Source organism: Parasteatoda tepidariorum, chromosome X1, assembly GCF_043381705.1.
Source record: "Parasteatoda tepidariorum isolate YZ-2023 chromosome X1, CAS_Ptep_4.0, whole genome shotgun sequence".
Taxonomy (NCBI): domain Eukaryota; kingdom Metazoa; phylum Arthropoda; class Arachnida; order Araneae; family Theridiidae; genus Parasteatoda; species Parasteatoda tepidariorum.
In genome coordinates this window covers 70,105,760-70,128,957 of record NC_092214.1, presented here as the reverse complement: position 1 = coordinate 70,128,957, position 23,198 = coordinate 70,105,760, and the positions used below count along the sequence as shown (strand labels likewise).

Here is a 23,198-nt window from a genome sequence, read left to right as displayed (position 1 = left end):
TATAGCATTTTTTGCAAAGCTCTGTCACGAAATATTGAAACCGGAAGTTGTTTTCTCTCAAGCGGAAGTCGAAGTTTTACCCCTTTTGGTTTCAGTTTCTGTTTGAAATTATCGTAAATGACGTATTATTGAATAGACTTGATTTAAAATGAATTTTATTATTATGTATTTGGAATGGCAACAAATTTAGAGACTATTTTGAAACTTTGATCTGACAACAAAGTCAATAATCAGATCCTTGTTTATTTTTAAACTTGCGATAGCGTTTTGAATTAGTTGCCTTTCAATTGCTTTTATTTTTGATAATTTCTTGTTAATTTTTATTTTATTTTTGTGTTATTTAGCTTTATTATCGTTATATTTGTTTTATTGCCGTAATTTCTTGTTATTACTTTCCAATTATGGGAAAATCTATCGCCAGAAAAAGAAAACGTCGCTTCCAAGGAAATCAGTTTTCATCACAAAAATTGCAAACAAATCTTGAAACGTCTGTAAGTTTTACAAAAAAAAATGAGCATTTGGATGTTTCTGATGTTCTGATTATCAAATTCTACATAATATAACCCAGTGCATGAATGCATATTCTTTCCATGCTTATACACAACACCGTTGGACAAAACCATTTTCTGTCAAAATTTTTATTACTGCAGCATAAATATTTTTATTTACATGAATATTTCCAATGCACGAATTTCAATTTTTTATTTCATTCTTTTTTCTTGAAATTAATATACGCGCATATAACATTGAATATCATTAGGTATAATCATAGTTATAATGAGAAATGTTTTTCAATTTGTTTTTGCATTTCACTTTATCAAAGTGGCTTAGAACTTTTTTTGAATGTGTTTTCATCGTTTTTATTTTCATAGTAAAATACAGTTACTCAAAAACTTTTTATAATTATTTTTTGGATTTTTTCAATGCACTCAAAAAGAATTTTAAAAGAGAAAAAACCACATATAAATCAATGTAAAAGCATTTTTATGAATTATCGAAGCAAACAAAACAAGGAAAAATCTTAACGCTCAGATTTTCAAACACTAAAAAATGTTTTTTTTAAATGTTTCACCATAGTTCAGTGCTTGATTTAGTGTTTGAAAATCATTTCAAGCACAAATGATATTAAAAAACATTAATGTGCTTTGAAGTCATTCTGTAAAGTGTACGTATCTCAAATTTTGTAAATTTCTTCCATCTTTTACTCAAAATTAAAATATTGCATAAAATTTTAAAAAAAGTAAATTTTTACAAAATTACTATTTTTTTGGACAATGAAAATGTTATTATTTGGGTAATCAGGCAGTTTAATCTAATATTTTACAATTATATATTAATAAAGTTCAAGTATAATGTTATTTTGTGTTTTTCTCAAAATGCATTTTTCCGATTTTTCAACCGTCGCAAAACCCAAAATCTTAAAAACTTTTCATTAGATTTTCCTCAAATTTTTTTTGTGCATTCGTATTAAATGGTTCTAGGGAATGAACCTTGCTTTTGGATCTAAATTGATTTTCTCACATTTTGTAGGAGTTATCTTGAAAAAAAAGTTTCTGATTTGTAGCATTTTTACCCGTTACTTTATTAAAATGGTTGCTAATTTTTAAAATATTGAAATACCGAGCTATATGTGGTTCATTCCCGGCAGCAGTGGTTTCTAATTCTTTAACACTTTACAGAATTGGAAAATATCAATTTGTTTTGGACTTACCATGTTTTGCATATACATCAAATTTTGACACTTTTTAGGCACTTTTTGACTCATAAAATAAAAAATTCAAGCTAAAATAATAATTTTTGCTGTTCATTTTAAGTTTAAATAGCTCCTGCAATAAATAAACCAAAAAAAGTATAAGCCAATCAAAAATTTCAAAATTTTTGTGTCGAAGGTGATCAGATACCTTCCCTAAGCAGGGTCATGGGGTTTGGCCATTCAGGCAGTAATTTTGCCAGCAGTTACATCACAAAAAAACCACACATATTCGATGGCTCCCGCTATGCTGTGGAAAATGGTTTTTGTCTACACGCATATTCGTTTTTTCGTAGAATCAACTTTGATGGACAAAAACACTTCTTTCCCTTTGATCTTTATATGCCAATTTTTGATTAAATCAGCGAACATTTTTTACGTGAAATAAAAAAATAGCTTTAATTTTATTTCCAACTAAAGTAGAACTGAAGCTATGATAATTAAATAAAAATAAAACATATACGTTACACCACGGTACGTCTATTTGCATTCATTTCTCAAAATGTGTTTTTCGTTATTTACACTATTTTTAAATGCGATGTTTTAAAATCTATTGATTTGCGATGCAGAAAAAATTCCATTAATATTTTTTACATATTTCCAAATAATAGACAACACATTGCTCGAACAATTTTATATCTTGCAGTCAAAGTCCCGCAGTGGTCGGATCGTTAAGACACGGTTCCCAGCAGATCTCCGAAATCAAGCATCACTGACTGCGGCCAGTGTGCGGGTGGATGATCACTTGGATTAGTCTACTTAGGGACCAATGGTTCGTGGTATTGGTCCTCGTTAAACTGCTCTACCGTAAAGAGCTCGACTTCGCGAGCAGGTCGTCGGGCTACCGAAGTGGGAGTGCCATCCCCTCTGTAGAGGATCAAAATTGTGATGGCATGTCTTCGGATCATCCTCAGGGATGTTTCCCAGACCACCGCCAATAGCCCATTGTCCAGCTCTAGTGCGAAGTAAATGAACTACAACAACAACATCTTGCAGCCAAACTATTAAGTAATAATAATAATAATATGTGTATTTTTGATCGTTTTCGTTCAAAGCGTTTCAATAACAACAAATCTTTTAAGAGTTCTGATCTCTTATCATATACCTCCAACACGATTTGAAACAAAAAAATGCTTTTAATTTCAATGTATTAATTTCTTGTCTATTATGTAATACTCATATAAATTCTAAGCTGTGTAATTCAAATTTGAAGGTTAAATTTGAAGTGGAAGGTACTTCGGTACCATAATAGTAACTACTGTCGGTACACAGTAAAAAATCAAATAATTGCCAAATCTTAGTCCAAGCTCATTAGTAAAAATAGGAGTAAGGCTGCAAGTAACCGAATTCAATTCCATCAATGAAATTTAACCCCACCACAAAATTTGTAAGCTGCAAATCGTTTGTGAACAACCAAAAATCGCTGCTGATAGTTTCAACCCGTTTATTATTAATGGTGAAAAAAGAGAAAAACTGTTTTGTGAAAAAATATTTTAAACCATCAAATATATGGAGAAAGTCTTAAATTAATTGAAAAATTAGAAAAATTAACATAATTGTGTCATAATAAAAGTATAATCGTGTGTTATTGATAAAGAAATTATATCTTTTCGGTGTTAATTTCTCTAATTTTTAAATATTTTTTTAACTTTTTCACATTTTATTTTTTGATAATCTTTAATTTTTATCCTTTTATTAATTTATTTAAATAACTTGTTTTCTGTGTAATGTTATTGTTTTATTCGTGTTATTTTATATATATATATATATAAAAATATATACAGNATATATATATATATATATATATATATATATATATATATATATATATATATATATATATATATATATATATGAGATAATAACACGTTAACATTTCACTTTTTTCCTCCTTAAATATAAATTTGCTATAAATCGAATTGCATCTTGAAATAATTTCCCTTAAAAAATAATAAACAGTATCGAAATTCTTTAAGTCAAATGTGATTCCTCATGTACGCACGATTTTTGAAAGCCAGAATTTTGCTAAAAAATAAATGCATCAACATTTTTAAGCATATTAGCCCTTACGATCTCCCTTGAAATATAAATAAAAGGAACTTGCTTTAAAAATTCGTGGTATTTCTTAAAAAGTGTCATCCAAAATGAAGTCAAAGATCTATACAAACAAGATGAATAATTTAAAAAATAAAAAAATAAAAAACAAGGTGAGTTTATATCAAAGATGAATTGTATGAAATAGTAAATGCCTTTAGGAAAAAACCTCAGCCTTTCAAGTTTTTATTTTTCCTTCAAGAAGAGTTCATCATCGGAAATAAAAAACGAAAGTGGAGAGAAAGAAAAAACGTGGTTATTGATCTCATTTCTGTTCTACTCTCTTTCAAGGAAATAATAAAATTTTATTTTATTTATTTATTATTATTCACCTCTTACAATAATGAACAAAGTTCATGTAGAACAGATGTAGGATAATATAAGATTTTTTTTACATTATTTTATGAAATAATACATGTTATTCATTATTAAAAAAATGGTCTTAAAGGGCATTGTTTAAGTTGAGTTGGCATAATAACTTGTTTTTTCTCTAAAAAACCGAGCAATTTCAATTTACTTCTTTGAGTAGTTTATTTACAAAGTAAATAAACTACTCAATTGATTTATTTACAAAGATACAAAGATACACATTGATTTATTTACAAAGATTTATTTACAAAGATACTCAATTGATTTATTTACAAAGTAAATAAACTACTCAAAGTAAATAAACTACTCAATTCAATTTACTACTCAAAGAAGTAAATTGAATACTACGTATTTCAATTTACTTCTTTGAACTTGAGTAGGCTCCGTTCAAAGTCATGAGAGGGTAAAATTTTGACATTTGTGTCTGTGTTTGTTTGTTTTTCATAACTTTTAGGCTTGCTTTCAGTCAGAAGATCTTATATTCTACAAATTTAATCATATACATATTTAATCATATCATATCATATATTAATCATGTCATATTAAATCTTTCAAGAATTAAAAATTATTTAGTTTCACCTCGTTTTCAAGAGTAATACACTTTCTTCAAGTCTATTAAATTTTGTTTAATTTTATTTAATATTTCTGCAGTTATAGTAAGAAAACTTAAGTGGAAAAAATTAGTTCTTTATATAAATTTTGATATCTTCATGAAGCTATGTTTACGAAATTTTGTGCAGTTATTTTATGTAATAACCAACGTAATTGACATGAGTTACAAGATTATCGCTGTATTTTTTGTCATAGGGTGTTAGGAAATTTTTTTTTCTATCGCAGATTATTGATGGTCCCTCAAACCTCTAAAAACTTATTTTACTGATATGTGAAATTTTACTGATATGTATGAGAAATCGCATGATTTTAACACTTTAAAAGTTTTACAATAATTATCTAAGTATTTCTAGAGACATATGGAAAAGTGAGTTAGTATAAAAATGTTTCCATTGATATATGGGTGATTCTCACGAAACATGACAATTCACTGTCACTTGCTCCAAGATATAATGCTATAATACTAAAAGAACTTTTTTTTAAAAAAAAAATTTATAAATATCATTGCTGTTAGCATTTTAAAATGACTTTGCACTGGCATTGACTGTTTTGTATACTTAAAACATTTAATTGAATATTAAAATGTCATTTTCCTGGCATGTCCCAAACAATATTTCCAATAATAACTAGCTTCAAAACTTCCCATACATTTTTCAAAATCTAATTTTTTTCATCTTATCCTATGTAAGCATTTCTAGAATATACGCAGAGGGTATTGTTTACTAATACTTCGTTTAAAATAATTTTTTCTGTCAATAATTTGTTTGTTCCATGAAAATCTGTAATTTTCCTGGCCACCTTTATTTAGTAATTCATAACCAAAATAGATAGCGCAAGGAATCAATATCTTATGTTAAAAGATTGATTAGATACCCTCCTATCTGAACATATCTTGTTGCATGAATAAAGAACCAATTTTCTGGCTCAAAATCTATTTCAAAAAATTTTTCGAGATGAGTAGGTTTTTATGCTGTCATTTTCCTGGCTTCTTGAAATCATTAATAACAAAAACTACATAGGTTTGTCTGAGTTATTTTAAGAAATACTGTTGTTTTCTGCAGAATATGAACGTCTTCGGCCAAAATATTAAATTAAAGTAAAGTTATATGCTATAAAATGGCGAATTTGTCATTATCCTGGCTGTCATTTTCCTGGCTTATGAATGCCAGGACATTGAAGTGTTACCAGAAATTCTTTTTAACTGCTAATACTGTAAAGAGGGAAAGCAAATATTAACCTAATACCAAGTTTATGTATGATTGTATTCTTGGATGTAATCGAAGTTATTTATTTATTTAATGATTGATTATTATACACAATTTTATTCCGTACATATCAGAAGCAAAAATTTTTTTGTTTCTTTCTACAGTGGATAAAAAGAATTAATTTAAGCAATTTATGGTCCATCTAACATAAAGGCTTAAGTTGAGTTACTTACTATGAACTTAAAATGACTGTTTTTTAAACTTCTCAGTCATTTTCCTGGCAGTCAAGATTTGGTGAATTTCTGTTTTATTTTTTTCCTCGAACAAATGTCAATAAACTACACTGCTGTCTATAAGATATTAATAAGTGTAGCTAAAGAAGTATACAAAAAAAATTTTAGATTATTTTGAAGACTTTAAATTTGAAGAAATTTTTTGGCCCGAATTGTCATGTTTCGTGAGAATCACCCATATATATATAGTTAAAACAATGAAATATATTTCACNAATGTCCTAGAATATGGAATGCTTTGTATATAAACCTGGAAAAGCATTCTGCTGGATTGTTATGTGTGCAAAATTCGTAATTCTTAAAGCATTAGAATTCTATTTCCTATGTGAAAATATCGGTGTTTATTTTATCAGCTTCAGTATGAAAACAGAGAAAAACACGCCCTTAGCCACTCATCTTTTGATTATTAAAAAAACTGAGAAAAAAGTTTCATATTTTGCCATTGTCTTCAAGTTTGGAATCTTAAAATCAACTGTTGACCACACAGTAACGAAGTGAAAAAAGGGAAAGGTGTGCACAATCTTCTAAGATCAGGAGCCCCGAGAAAAAAGACCATACCATAAGACATCGTCTGAATGCAGTTGTATTGTGTGCACGGGTTCCGGTAAAATACTTCTCCTCTGGACAAAGAATAAAATTATCCCACTGAAATTTACAAGGAAGCACAAAGCATGAGCTACTAAATATTGAAAGAGTGTCCTTTGGAGTGATGAATAAAATTTCAATTTCTTTGAAAGTGATGGCCGACGATTTATTCATCGTCAAAAAAGCACCAGAATGGAACTCCGGCCAACAGTGAAACACGAAAACGGATCAGTAATGGTCTGGGGAGCTTTCCTTAATAATGGCTTTAACTCCTCATACATATCGATGGAATTATGGATCGATATGTTTATAAAAGCATTTTAAAAGTTCGCGGTCTACCTTATGCTTGTAAAAAGATGCCTCGTGGGTTAATGTTTATCATGATAATGATGCTAAACACTCCTTCAAAATTATGACAATTTGATTTACAGCTTAAAAGGTTAAACCTTTGAACTGGCCGAGTCAATCACTTGACCTGAATCCAATTGAATACCTTTGGGACTTCATTGGAAGATAAGTCAGGGAACGGAAGTATTCTTCAAAGGCAGAACTCCTTCAGGATCTTCAGTCAGAATAGGCGGAAACAGGGGTGAAAGCGAGACGGAAAATTCTATGCTCAGATAGTGTGCGAAATCATCAAATCAAAAGGATATGCAACGATGCATTAATAATTTGCTATATTTTCTTACCTTAAGATGATTAATTTCAATAAAAGTTTAGAAAAGCAGAATCGTCTCAAAACTTTTGATTTCAGTTTTTCAAGTTCTCGTTTAGGTTTGTTAAATTAAAAATTTTCATATCTTATATTAATTGCTCCCCTTGTAGGATGACAAAAGCTGCAAATAAAATTACTAATTTACATCATTAAGAAATTTTACAGAAATATATAGAACAGAACATTTACTATTAAATCAAATTAGTTTTCCTTTGATTGATTTCTTAAATCGGTGGCTGTTTTTTTTTAATCATCCGGTGCTGAACTGAATTTTTCAAATGCTTTTAGTAATAAGTACACTTATTTTTAGAAATTTTATCTTTCCCAGAAGTACCTTTTTTATTTACCTTAATTTTTAATGCAAATTAGAAAATATTTTAAAGAGATATTTTCCGAACCTTTTAAGCGAAAGCGTAATACACTGCTGCAGATGAAGTAATGTCTTAATGGCTTTTCTTCAATTTGCGTACCTTTCATAAGGATACACGTAAACATAGAAATTAAACACGAGTAAAACACTAATGAGCACTGATGCATATGCAAATTAATTGGAAACAAACGTGATTTTTCTCATCAGCACTTAATAGAATAACGGATGATTCTTAATTAAATAAATGACCGCTTTTGAACCTTGCAAGCACGAGATCAGTTAAAAAACGTTAGCGAAATTTGGGTTTTTAGGTCATGCAAAAACTTTCACTTAACCTTGCTTCCCTTCCTTTTTGTTGGCCAATGAACCGACCTTTTGGTAATTTACCACCAACTTGCATAAAATGGCCTCTTCTAAGAAGAGGTGTGAAGGTTTCGTTGTTTGGTTTTTCACTTCATCTTAGAACTCGTAAATAAGTCACTAAAGTCAGAGATAAGTCACCATTAAATCACTAAAATATACTAATATATAATGTGTATAATAAAGAGTTGGGATTACTGATCTGTGTTGAATTTCGTTGTTTAATTAAAGCACTGCTTTTTACAAAAGACATGATGTCAAAAAAAATTATTAAATAAATTTAATTTAATAGGACTGATACTAAACAGTTAATCGAAATCGGACTTAGCTGTATATCAATGTTCAACTTTGCAACTTAACAACTTTGAATCCAATCCAGATGATAATGGAACTACTAACAACGCATACCTCTCATGCTTAGCTTGATGGCAAGGTTGCTCTATCTCACGGTCCATCAATTACTGGGGATAGTTTTCGTAAGCAATTTCGTTGGCTCTACCCGGGAGAATTATTAAATAAGTTTAAATTTCTGTAGACTGATATTAATCAACGGCGCTAAACAGTTATTCGAAATCAGATTAGTGGCTATATCAATGTTCAACTTTGCAACTTTATAGCTTTGAATCCAATTGAGTCGGGGCGAGCCAGGAGCAATGAGACTGTTGGTTGTATACAATATAACAATAAATAGCATATGCAGTCTTTCATTTGCATTCAATGAAATACTTCAAACAAGGACAATAACTAGACGCTGCTTAACCAATTTCGTTTGTTGATCCCTAACCATTTGGCCCAGATGGGACACTCGTGTCTTTTTCATAAACTTTTTTTCTGACTCTATAAGTAAAAAAAATTCGGTATATTTTTATCAAAAAAAAAACAATCTATTAGTTACTAAAACAATTTGTGAGATTCTCAGAATTTGTTCTAAAATCTAAAATAGAAAAAAAGCAGTTCGAAAGAAAATTTTCTTTTCCTTCATATTTAAAAAAATTTATCAATAATTGATTTTTTAAATTAAATTTCAATGATGAATTACTAATTCTCATAGATATAAATGTCTGCAAATAAGTGAAAATTTAAAATATTATTGTTTGGAGGTGAACCTCGTTTTGAAAATTTTACCTTTAACGCAGAAAAAAACACCGGTGCTTCGTGTTGTATTTCATAACTATAAATTATTAAAGTGCTAAATCTAATCTTTTTCAATAATGTTGACTTAAATTAATACAAAACAATGAAAAAAGTAAGAAAAATACGTTTAAGGAAAATTCTGTGTCATAGGGTTAACCCTAAATCCCCTTTATTGTTCTGCATTTTTTCCTCTTTCTATAACTGTTAAATTTTAGCATTACGTATATCTGAAAGAAAACTATTTGACGACAATATTTCAATTTAAACCACAAACTGAAGATGTAATTTTTGTGCTTCCCGTAGCAGCATGGCTTGTAGTTTACAGTTAGGTAGATTGTTGATGCCATTCGTTTCCATGACGATAAACGAGATACGCTATTTTTTTTGGCGCCAACACTGTAACGAGCAACTTATATCACCCTAATAGTAAGATACAGAGAATCTCCGAAAACGAATACATTTATTAAAAGAAATGCGTTCACTAAGTCTCAACAAAAAATAAGACATTCTTCATAAAGGAAAATTAGGAAATTTTATATTTTGCAATAATTTTCGAAGTTTTTCAGAATACCAATGTCTGTTGCTTGACCATAATACGAATATTCCGAAACTAAATCACTTAATTAGTTTTCATTGCTAAATTAGTTATAGGCGTTACATCCCAGATTTTCCCTATGCTGAAAATAATGGTAACTTGAAATCAATAAATACAGGTTTTAATTCAAGCTGCTAAGTTGGAATTTAAATATATATATATAAGTCTGGATAGTTAACTCTGAAATGCAAAGAGATTCCAGCAATTTTATTTAAATTGTACTTTAATTCTGATACAAAAAAATTCAAAATTATTTTTTTTAGATAAGGTTTATTACATGTATTTTGTATTGTCTAAACTTTGAAAGCTCGGTTAATAACTTATAAAATGCATAACGAATTACTCGCAATTTTAATATTTCTCATAATTCTTCTGCAAATACTCATATTTTTAATATTTTATTAATATTTATATTTTCTCCAAGTTATCACTGCTTACAAGTAAAACTTTTAGAAAAAGTTATTCGTCACGAAATAATACTTACTAGAATACATAAAAACTACTATACATAAAAACTAAATACCATACTAAAATAATACATTAAATAATACATTCGGGTGCAAAAAATTTCAAAATTATTTTTTTAAGAGTAAGGTCTATTGCAAACATTTTCTACTGCCTAAATTTTTAAAGTTCGTTTAATAAATTTTGAAATATTCAATAAATTACTAGTAATTTTAATATTTTTCATAATTCTCGTAATATCTTAATATTTCCCATGATTACTCGCAATTTTAATATTTTATTAATATTTATATTTTCTCCAAGTTATCACTGCTTACAAGTACAACATTTAGAAAAAGTTATTCGTCACGAAATAATACTTACTAGAATTATACATAAAAGCTAAATACCATACTAAAATAATACATTAAATAATACATTCGGATGCAAAAAATTTCAAAATTATTTTATTAAGAGTAAGGTCTATTGCAAACATTTTCTATTGCCTAAATTTTTAAAGTTCGTTTAATAAATTTTGAAATACTCAATAAATTACTCGTAATTTTAATATTTTTCATAATTCTCGTAATATCTTAATATTTCCCATAATTACTCGCAATTTTAATATTTTATTAACATTTAATTTTATATTTTATTAATATTTAATTTGAATACTTTATTAATATTTAATTTTATTAATATTCATACCTATTTTGTTTTTAATCCAAGTTAAGTTTTTTTTAAATCCAAATTTCAAAAGATTCTGCCAGTATTTATGTCTCTTTACAGAGAAGAGAAGGGCTTTTATGAACACACTAAGAAAAAAGAATGGTCAAAACTAACAAAATATGGTAAAATTTACGGTGCTTTTGGCTGTATGGGAACACTAAAAAGTATGGGAATTTTTACCGAAGCTTTTGTAATGATTTTGAAGAACTTCACAATAAAATATTGTTTTGTAATCTGAATTAAAATTTGTTAAATGGGGTAAAATTTGGAAATTTTTTCAGGATACCTTAGAGCGTGGTATAGAAGTCACCTATTGGTTAAAATTAATTTTCAGTTTTGTATTTTTACTAAATGTATGCTAATAAGAACTATAATTTTGAAAAGCAGAATTTTCAGTAAACCGTTATCATATATTTCGGTTTTATTAAAAGAATTATAAATTTTTTTTATCAGAAATGCATTTACCATACAGTACGGTAATTTTACCTGAATTTTCGCCAGAAACCAGAATTCCCTTTTACAGTTTTCATAAACTTTACGAAAAATGTTACTGACTGCAATTTTGAAAATGTCTAATATTTTATCGACATTTGCTTATCTTCATTTTGAATGATATATAAGCTATTCGGGAAGTAAACTTTTTTAAAAAAATTTTCAGAGTACTTTTTATTTACACAAGCTCCAGGGCCTTCATTAGTTCGGACGCAGTGACGGGTGAGAGAAGAGGGCACTCCCCACAGAACAATCACAGAGAACAGCCAATCAGCGACTGAGTGTCTAAGAACTTTAAATCTGTTACTATATTATTAGCATTATTTTTACTAAGAAATTTAATTCTTCATTAAGTATTTACTTAAGTGGAGGATTTTATAAAGAATAAATATGACTTTTTTTAAAAAAATAATAATGCAGTTTTAGTTCATTAAAATCAAAATATTTTTTACATGTAAGTAAATTCAAGGATATTTTTTTTTAATTTTATTAAAAGAATAGTTTCTAATTGCATTAACATATGAATGAATTCAATATATGAAAAGATGTTTTTTGAATAAGCATTTTTATGAATATACATTATTCCAATGTTTTCATTTAATGTTTTTTGCTCTCTCAACAGATCACATTATTATATTCCTTTTTTTTCAGATACATCACATGCCTCTGTAAGTAACTGTGCTAACATCAGAGTGCGCATTTTGCTAAATTTTTATAGTTCTTACCAACACGGGATTTACTGGATATTAGTTTCGTATTAAATAACGGGGGCCATATTTTCAGAAAATACCCATATATGCTTAAGAATATTTAGAATCATTTCATTTTTTAAAAGTCCAAAACACGCAAAGTTCGGAGTATCTAATGCTTTAACGTTAGGAAATACACTGAAAGAATTTTTTTAGTTTACTTTTTTTTCTGATTTCATTTATTTTTATTACAATTGTTTATAATGCAAAAGGGACATTTTCAAAATTTTCATATTATAATATAAGTTTTAAACTTTTCAAAAATAAAAGTTTTTAGAAATATTTGGAAAAAAAAACTCCCAAGCAATCGTATTTAGACCTAAAGAAGCAAAGTTCAAAGCACATATAAACTTGGACACTTTTACGAAATGTTTGTCACTTTTTGCAATGCGTGATCTATTTCAATCTGGTTTCATGTTAAACGATGGGCTTCATATTTTCTGAAAATACCCATATATGTTCAGAAATACCTTAAAAAAATTTTTTAAAGCTTATTTAATCCAAAACACGCTAAGTTCAGAGCATTTATTGAGCTATCGTTATATTAGACACCAAAAAAAAGTTTTTTACCTTATTTATTTTTTAGTGGGTTTTATTTATTTTTAATCATTAAAAAATGGGTTTCATATTTTCTGAAAATACCCATATATGCTTAGAAGTACTAATATACACTATCTGGACGAAAGTATGTGGACACTCAATGGTATGGATTTAGAGCTTTCTGAGGCACATATTAATATGATATTGGTCACCCTTTTACATCGACGACAGCCTGCATACGTCTGTGAATACTTTCCACCAGTTTTTGATAGCTGGCCATAGGAATTGACTGCCAGGTTTCCATCACAGCTGAAGTGAGTGCCTGCACTGAGGATGGTCCATTTGGATGGCTACGTAATCTGCGCTCTAATTCGTCTCAAAGGTGTTTTTTGGGATTTAGATCGGGGCTCTGAGAAGGGCAGTCCAGATTTGGAACATCCTTGTCGTCAAACCACGTCTGTGCAAGTCTTGATGCCGTGTGAATGGAGCAGTTATCCTGCTGGAAGAAAAATGGGCCTTCCCCGAAATATTGCCATAGATTTGGGAGTACAGCATTGTCCAGAATGTCCACATACATCTAAGAGTTCATGTTTCCAGCCACAGGAACTAACGGACTCAGGCCAAACCACGAGAAACTCCCCCACACCAAAAGTGCATATACACCGAAGAGCCATTACATTATGCCCACCCTCCATCTATAACAATGGGCTCGTCCAGGCTTTCATGGTTTCTCGCCCAGGAACAATGCTTTCATGGGGCTCATTAGGACCCATAATCCTCATAGAACAATCCCTGACATCTGTAAGCTACTCGAACATAGTTGCAGACCAGGTTCACGAATTCATGGCAACAGTTTGTCCTGTAGGGGATGGAGTTTACCAACAGGATAATGCACCATGTCATAAGGGTCGAATCGTCGAGGAACATTCCAGTGACTTTCAAGTCATGTCTTGGCCCCCAAATTCACCTGACCTTAATCCAATAGAGCATTTGTGGTACTTCTCGGAAAACCAAATTCGTGCTGCCACGCTATCCCCTCGCAATGTGAGGGATTTGCAGGACCAGTTGATGAGCTCTTGGTACCAGATACCTCAGACTACCTATCAGCACCTTGTGGGAATCAATACCACGGCGGGTGCCAGCAGTTTTGAGGGCTAAAGGTGGTCCTACATGTTATTAGCAGGGTGGTCATAATGTAATGGCTCTTCGGTGTATATGGGTGATTCTCACGAAACAGGACAATTCGGACCAAAAAATTTCTTCAAATTTAAAGTCTTCAAAATAGTCTAAATTTTTTTTTGTATACTTCTTTAGCTGTACTTATTAATATCTTACAGACAGCAGTGTAGTTTATTGACATTTTCTCTAGAAAAAAAAATAGAAATTCACCAAATCTTGAATGCCAGGAAAATGACACATTACCTTAGAAGTTTAAAAAATAGTCATTTTAAGTTAATAGTAAGTAACTCAACTTAAGCTTTTATGTTAGATGGACCATAAATTGCTTAATTTAAATCTTTTTATCCACTGTAGAAAGAAACAAAAAATTTTCTGATGCTGATAAGTACAGAATAAAATTGTGTATAATAATCAATCATTAAATAAATAAAAAACTTTGAATACATCCAAGCATGTTACAATCATACATGAACTTGGTATTAGGTTAATATTTGCTTTCCCTCCTTACAGTATTATCAGTTAAAAAGAATTTCTGGTAACACTTCAATGTCCTGGCATTCATAAGCCAGGAAAATGACATCCAGGATAATGACAAATTCGCCATTTTATAGCATATAACTTTACTTTAATTTAACATTTTGGACGAAGACGTTTATATTCAGCAGAAAACAGCAATATTTCTTAAAATAACTCTGATATATCTATTTAGTTTTTGTTATTAATGATTTCAAGAAGCCAAGAAAATGACAGCATAAAANATATTGATTGCTGACTCTATCTATTTTGGTTATAAACCACTAAATAAGAGTAGCCAGGAAAATGACAGATTTTCATGGGACAAACAAATTACTGACAGAAAAAAAATTATTTTAAACAAAGTTTTAGTAAACAATACCCTCTGCGTATATTCTAGAAATACTAACATGGGATAAGATAAAAAAATGGATTTTGAAAAATGTATGGGAAGTTTTGAAGCTAGTTATTATTGGAAATTTTGTTTGGGACATGCCAGGAAAATGACATTTTGATATTCAATTAAATTTTTTAAGTATACAAGACAGTCAATGACCAGTATAATTTTTTAAGTATACAAAACAGTTCAGAATTTTCATTAAATCTTTACCATATGAAAGGAAACATTGCCAAATGAATAGTTATAATATCGTTTATTTTCGTTATTATCGTTTATTATCGTTTATAGTTCGTTGTAACTTAAACTCAAGAAAACGCGAATATTAGTTTAATAGATATGCAAAGAAGTAATTAAAAATTAGTTTTCTAGTTTAATCATTGTAAAAACTAATTATTATTTGCTTGATTTATATGTATTAATAAGGGTAAAATTTTATTTATTTTCAATATATATTCATACATTTCAAATTATATTAGTAAATAAACTTACTTAAAGTGGAATTACTCGAACAGATGGTTCAGTTTTCTTCTAGTTTGTGGATCACAAAATGCAATTAAACCTTTTATTTGCAACAGAAAATAAAACAAAATATCCAATTGTTTTTAAAGAATTCTAAATTGAATGATAAGCAAAATTTCGTCTACTTAATTTTCTCAAATAGAACTAAACACTTTATGTGTCTCATGTGGCGTGTTTTTGTAAAATATCTTTATTAAAGTACCTTTCTAAAGATATTCTAAAAATATCCGCAGAGAACGCGAATTTTATCTAAAACAAATGTAAACTCAACATATCACAAAATGTCTTGAAATAGGAAAAACCTACTAAATTTGTCGAATTATTTTGCAATGGATTAGTATAATGGAAACATTTAAAACTTTAATTGTTGAATACACACTTTCTTTTGTTTCTTAATTTTACGTAATGGAGTCAGCGCATGTTTATCATGTAGTTATTTTATTGAAACAGAATATTTTAATTAAGTTTTTATCTTTTCGCAAAAGAATAAAAAAAGTAATTGTCTAAATAAGAGCTCTCTAAACTACATATCACCAGCAGCACCAATCCAGCCCATGGCAGCACGCCTGACATGCAAGGTGCACTATAAAAAATTATTGTAATATCGACAGAAAAAAACAAGATATTTTTCACAGAAAAAAAACTGTTCAAAACAAATAAAAAAAATTTCTATTTTTAAACGTTTTTTGTAAAATGTAAAGAATTCCTTCTTTTTTTACAGATTTATTTGTATATTTGGCGGTTTAAAGCTGTTTTATTGATAAAACTGTTTTTCTCTGTTTTTCACCCTCTTCATAAACGGTTTAAAACCATCAGTTCAAATTCTAGTTTTTGCTATTCAGTTTTGTTTACCATACGATATCTTTACCTTTTTTCAAATCATTTTGGGATTATTTTCTTCGCTGGCTTTAATTTTTCAGAATTTTTTTATGATTTTGAACATCGTATAAAATTGCAAATGATATAAATTTGCCAAAAGGGATACTCTACCAGATTATGTCTCTTTAGATATAACTTTTTGGTAAATTAAGTTGCCAGGTAGTTTCAAAAGAGTGGGCCACTATAGTTGTAAATGTTTTTTTACACTTTTAATATAAAGACAATTTAAGATTTTTCTTTGTAAGGAAAACTAGAGCTTCGGTAGCTCAGGGGACACAGCACTCACCTTTCAATGAGGTAACCCAAGTTTGAATCCCAGCGTTGACTGGTCGTACGAATTCTGCTCACGACTTTCGACGGCCACAACGATGACATAGTTATTTCGTGGATATTTCTGTGTTAAAATAACAGAGTTTTTTGCTAAAATAATAGTTTGTTAAAATATCAGTATTTACCAATTAAAAAGCAGGTTTCTGTTTAAAATAAGTTTTCTTTCCGTGAAATAAATGGTTTAGTACTGGCATACCAGCTAACAGTTTTTTGTTTCCATAAATGTAACAGATTTTTTTAACAGTGTGCATGACCTGCCTCAATTTATTTCGATTATAATTTAAAATTTTGTACTGGCATACCAACTAACAGTTTCTCTCGTAAATGTAACAGATTTTTTTAACAGTGTGCATGACCTGCCTCAATATATTTTGAATATAATTTAAAATTTTAAAAGTGACTAAAACTTACAAAATAATAATCAGAAGAAACGCAATATTCTTCTCTTTTTCTTATTTTTGTCACTTTTTTACTTTATTTTTTTATGAGAACTTCTATTTTTTTAAGTTGTAAGTTCCTTCTATTTTATTTACTTGGCAGATCCTTTTTTTTATTAATAATTCCTTTAATTTTGCTTAATTGACATTTATTCCGATTTTTGAACTGACAGTTACTACAGTTACGTTTTTATCAACGGCTCAATTATTTTTTATTAGCGACTTCCCTGTTTTACTTTTTTAACATTTAAAGTAACAATAAAACAATAAAATTTTGCAATATTTATGACAAGTTTTGCTATTAAATTTGATCCAGTAATCTCCTCGTATAAAATCAAAAACATGTTTTGCAATTTTTTTAACACAGTTCTCCTTATCTGTGTGTCATCCGTACTATTTCTGTAATCTGACGAAGAATTAATGCAGATAGCACATAAATTTGTTATTTGAACACTTCATTATTTAATAGAAGTTTTGGCGTGTGTTATATCGCTTAAATTTGCTGTAGTTTTAAGATAGCGTCAGATTAAACTATATTACCATCCTTCTTAAACCTACTAAAACGGTTCTGGATGCTGTTCAATTAAACAGGTTGATGCAAATCTGCACTGACAAAGAAAAAGTTATATATATATATATATATATATATATATATATATATATATATATATATATACATATATATATATATATATATATATATATATATATATATATATATATATATATATATATATATATATATATATATATATATATATATATATATATATATATATATATATATATATATATATATATATATATATATATATATATATATATATATATATATATATATATATATATATATATATATATATATATATATATATATATATATATATATATATATATATATATATATATATATATATATATATATATATATATATATATATATATATATATATATATATATATATATATATATATATATATATATATATATATATATATATATATATATATATATATATATATATATATATATATATATATATATATATATATATATATATATATATATATATATATATATATATATATATATATATATATATATATATATATATATATATATATATATATATATATATATATATATATATATATATATATATATATATATATATATATATATATATATATATATATATATATATATATATATATATATATATATATATATATATATATATATATATATATATATATATATATATATATATATATATATATATATATATATATATATATATATATATATATATATATATATATATATATATATATATATATATATATATATATATATATATATATATATATATATATATATATATATATATATATATATATATATATATATATATATATATATATATATATATATATATATATATATATATATATATATATATATATATATATATATATATATATATATATATATATATATATATATATATATATATATATATATATATATATATATATATATATATATATATATATATATATATATATATATATATATATATATATATATATATATATATATATATATATATATATATATATATATATATATATATATATATATATATATATATATATATATATATATATATATATATATATATATATATATATATATATATATATATATATATATATATATATATATATATATATATATATATATATATATATATATATATATATATATATATATATATATATATATATATATATATATATATATATATATATATATATATATATATATATATATATATATATATATATATATATATATATATATATATATATATATATATATATATATATATATATATATATATATATATATATATATATATATATATATATATATATATATATATATATATATATATATATATATATATATATATATATATATATATATATATATATATATATATATATATATATATATATATATATATATATATATATATATATATATATATATATATATATATATATATATATATATATATATATATATATATATATATATATATATATATATATATATATATATATATATATATATATATATATATATATATATATATATATATATATATATATATATATATNTCCTCAACCCTTCTTTGTTTTTTCCCCAAACTCTACTATGGATTTCTTAAATTTTTGTTATTTTCAACTCTTTTTATTTAGTTTGTCATTGTTGTCAATACATAGATTTATATGGGAAAGGAAAAATAGCCATCACACCCCCTTGTTGCACTTGTCTTTGAAAGTTTGCAGTTACTTCACTATCATAATTATTATTAATCATTTTAATTATTAAATCATAACTACAGACACTTAGAAAACATACATTTATTATTTTATTAATATATGCATGCATTTTAAATAAATTACTAAGCTAATTAGCTCATTAACTCGATATATATATATATATATATATATATATATGTTAATATTAATAAAATATTCGAAATGTGCTCACTGGTCAATTATTTTGCTCTTAGTTGTAAAAAAAAAAGGAAACTTAATCTATGGTACATTTTTGGACCGCTCTGAGAGGCAAAATAAGTTTAAATAAATTAATTTTTATCCATAAATTTGACTTAAACCATTTTTTAAATATCTTTTTAATTTTATAAATTGCAGCATTTATGAAGCATTCGTTTGACAATTAATTTTGATATAAATAGACTCGAAAGTGGTTTATGCGAATGTCAATAATAAACTTATTTATATATTTATTTTTATACAACAAATATTTTAGTAAATACCATTAAAGGGCTTGCGCAATACGGAGATAAGTAATGTTTTCTAATCGCTTATGAGTTCTATTTTTAAGTAAAAGTTTGTTTTAAAGTTTATCATTAACGGCATCTATCAAGCATTCATTTGATAATTATTTCGAAGTCCGACTTGAAAATGACTTGTTTTGAGTGTAAAAAAACATTTTAATTTGTTTATTTAGTTATTAATTTATTCAAGTTTATCAAATATTTCAGTAAATATAAATGCAAAACTGAGGATAACATAATAATAAGTCATAATTTCTAATTCTACGGGAGTTCTATTTTTAAGTAAGAGTTTCTTTTAAATTTCATCAACGACAGCATTTATCCAGCGTTTGTTTCATAGTTTCTGATAATTGATAGTTGCTTGATATTTCCTTATATGGTAAAAAGAAGACGTGGCCATAGTACTCATCGAAATTCCATTCGGGGCTCATCGAATAGTGTAACATTGGTTCACAGAAATTATTTTTTCACATGTAAAAAAATGTTTGCTAAATTAATTATTAATTTATTCATTTATTTTCATTTTACAAATATTTTATTAAACGCAATGGAAAGGCTTGTGATAAATATAAATTTCCTTTAAATTTTACAATGACAGCGTTCGGTTCATAATTTAGCCTTTTTAATGCATCTGACTAAGTGGTTTTCTTATTGTCAAAAAAATGTTAGTTTGTTAATTATTTAATTAATTTAATTGAAGTTCAACAAATATATAGATAGATACAATCAATGGACTGTAATATAGGTTAGATTTTACTATAATGTATCCTATTACTATCATTCTTATTAATTTATTCTTTATTTTTCTTTTACAAGTATTTCATTAAATGCAACGGAAAGGCTCGAGATAATATAATGATAAATCACAATATCTAATAATGCCGGAGTTCTAATTTTAAATATGAATTTCTTTTAAATTTTAAAATGACATCGTTAGTTTGATAATTTAGTGGCTGTAGTGGTCTAAGTGGTTTTTCTAATTGTCAAAAAAAACGTTAGTTTGTAAATTATTTAATAATTAATTTATTTACATTTAACAGATATTTAGATAGATAAAAATAAAGGGCAGTAATATAAGTTAGATTTTTAAACTGCGCAGAACAGCCTTTTTTAAACTAGTTTTTAGATTAAAAAAACACTACAACATTCAATATATTGAGCTGTTTTCTAGTTAAAATTATAAAACCTTGTAAATTTTCAATCTGGAAATAATACTAAATAACAGTCTGATGTAAAAATGTTACCTTAGGTAAGTAGGTATATAATAATAAGTAATATTTAGTAGTAGGTAGGTAAGTAATATTTACGTTGCACTAAGAGCTATTCAGAGCTGCACAGTGAGCTATTGGCGACATGCTACCTTAGGAAAAATGTGGCTAATTACTGTATTATCCACAACCCCTTTAATTCCGAAAATTTTTTTTCGTTAAATCTTGCATAATTTTAAATTTTAATTTTATTTTTTAAATTTAAGATATTTTTGGTCTTTTACATTGCTTTTTGAAATATAAAAATTTTTAGGTTGTTTCAAGTAAAGCAGAAATTAAACAACTTTTTGAATAAAGCAAGCGCGATTTTATTTATAATTTTTCAGTTTATTTCATGACATTTACTATTAATATAGAAAAAAAATTGAGTAAGAAATTTTAGAATCTTGTAACACTTAAAATATTGCTTATGGTTTTTATTAATTTAAAAATGATGTAAGCGAATTCTATCGAAAATGCGAAGGTAATGGCTGAATTAATTGCTTAAAAAAATTATAAGTATCCTTTACAAATGTTTTTAAAAAAATTTTAAATTCTGTGGAAAATTTTTGTTCAAGTCTCATATTCAAAACAGTGGAACCCAATTTCAAATATTCCTGCACTCCACGAAAAATTTACGAAAATCAAAAACAATCAATTTAAGTAAATAATAATAATCAGGATTTAAAAATGTATATTCTAATAATTTTGCGAATGTTACTCATACGTTGTTATTAGGATGCGAAACAATTACCAAAATTAATTACATAACCGTTTAAACTCTTACTCAATTTAAAATTCGTAACACTATAGGAAACACTATAATATATTTTGTAAAGTATTAAAAATAATTAACGAAGTTTTTGACGGCATATTTTATTTCAAACGGTAGTTGAAAAACAATTTGCAAATCAGGTAAAATTTTCACTTAATTAATGAATGATGATCAATTCAAGTAAATACTAACAGTCTTAAATCAAAATTAATATCAATTTAAATATTTTGTCCATTTTATTAATTTATAGTATGTTACTGATATGCTACTATAATAAAAATGAGTTTTCCGATTTGAAATTTTTAACCGATTAAATTTTAAAATCATTTTATAATTCGTGTCTACATATACCAAATGTTAATATGTTTTGTCACATTTTATACAGAAAATAAAAAATTCTTTGAAATATTTTTTAATATTTTGCATTTATATTTATTTCAGCAAAAACAATGAAAATGTTATCAACCGAAAATTTGCTTATTGTTTTCTACGTATAAATTTTAAAATCAAAACAATCTATGCTGCAAATAAAAATGTCGTATCTATAAACTTTAAATTGTATTCCAATATAGCTTTATTTAAAAAGCAATTAAGACTCGAAAAGAAGGGAATTAGGTCAAAAAATATTTAAAACAATACCTTTTAATTGTGAAATTTCAGCCAATATATTTCTTGAAGTTTTTACTTTCATCCATTACAATAGCCTAGAAATTCAACAACTATGATTCGATACGTTGAATCTTATTGGATGTATTGTTTGATGACGTCATCTTTTTGGGATAAGAAATCTTGGTGATAAAGATTGACCACCTTTGGTTTTATCACTAGGGGTCCTCCAACTCTTTTTGACACGCAGATGATTAACACTAAATTTATTAGGCTCATAATTTAGTCTTTGTAGTACAGCATTTTATTATTGAGGGGACATTTTATTTGTTCATTCCCCGCCGAACGTCCTTCCCATGAATGTTTTTTAATCTCTCATTAAGTGCTAAATACAAATTCTCA

General features: G+C 26.4%; 1 protein-coding gene across 1 annotated transcript in view; it reads right to left on the bottom strand.

Annotated features, from left to right (window-relative positions):
• The window catches only part of LOC107451013 (proton channel OtopLc), a 95,993-nt gene extending 73,080 nt beyond the window's left edge, over positions 1-22,913 (bottom strand). The window contains exon 1 of the mRNA XM_016066966.3: positions 22,830-22,913. The gene's annotated coding sequence lies outside the window, so the exon portion shown is untranslated. The remainder of the gene's footprint in view (positions 1-22,829) is intronic.
• Between the last annotated feature and the right edge of the window lie 285 nt (positions 22,914-23,198).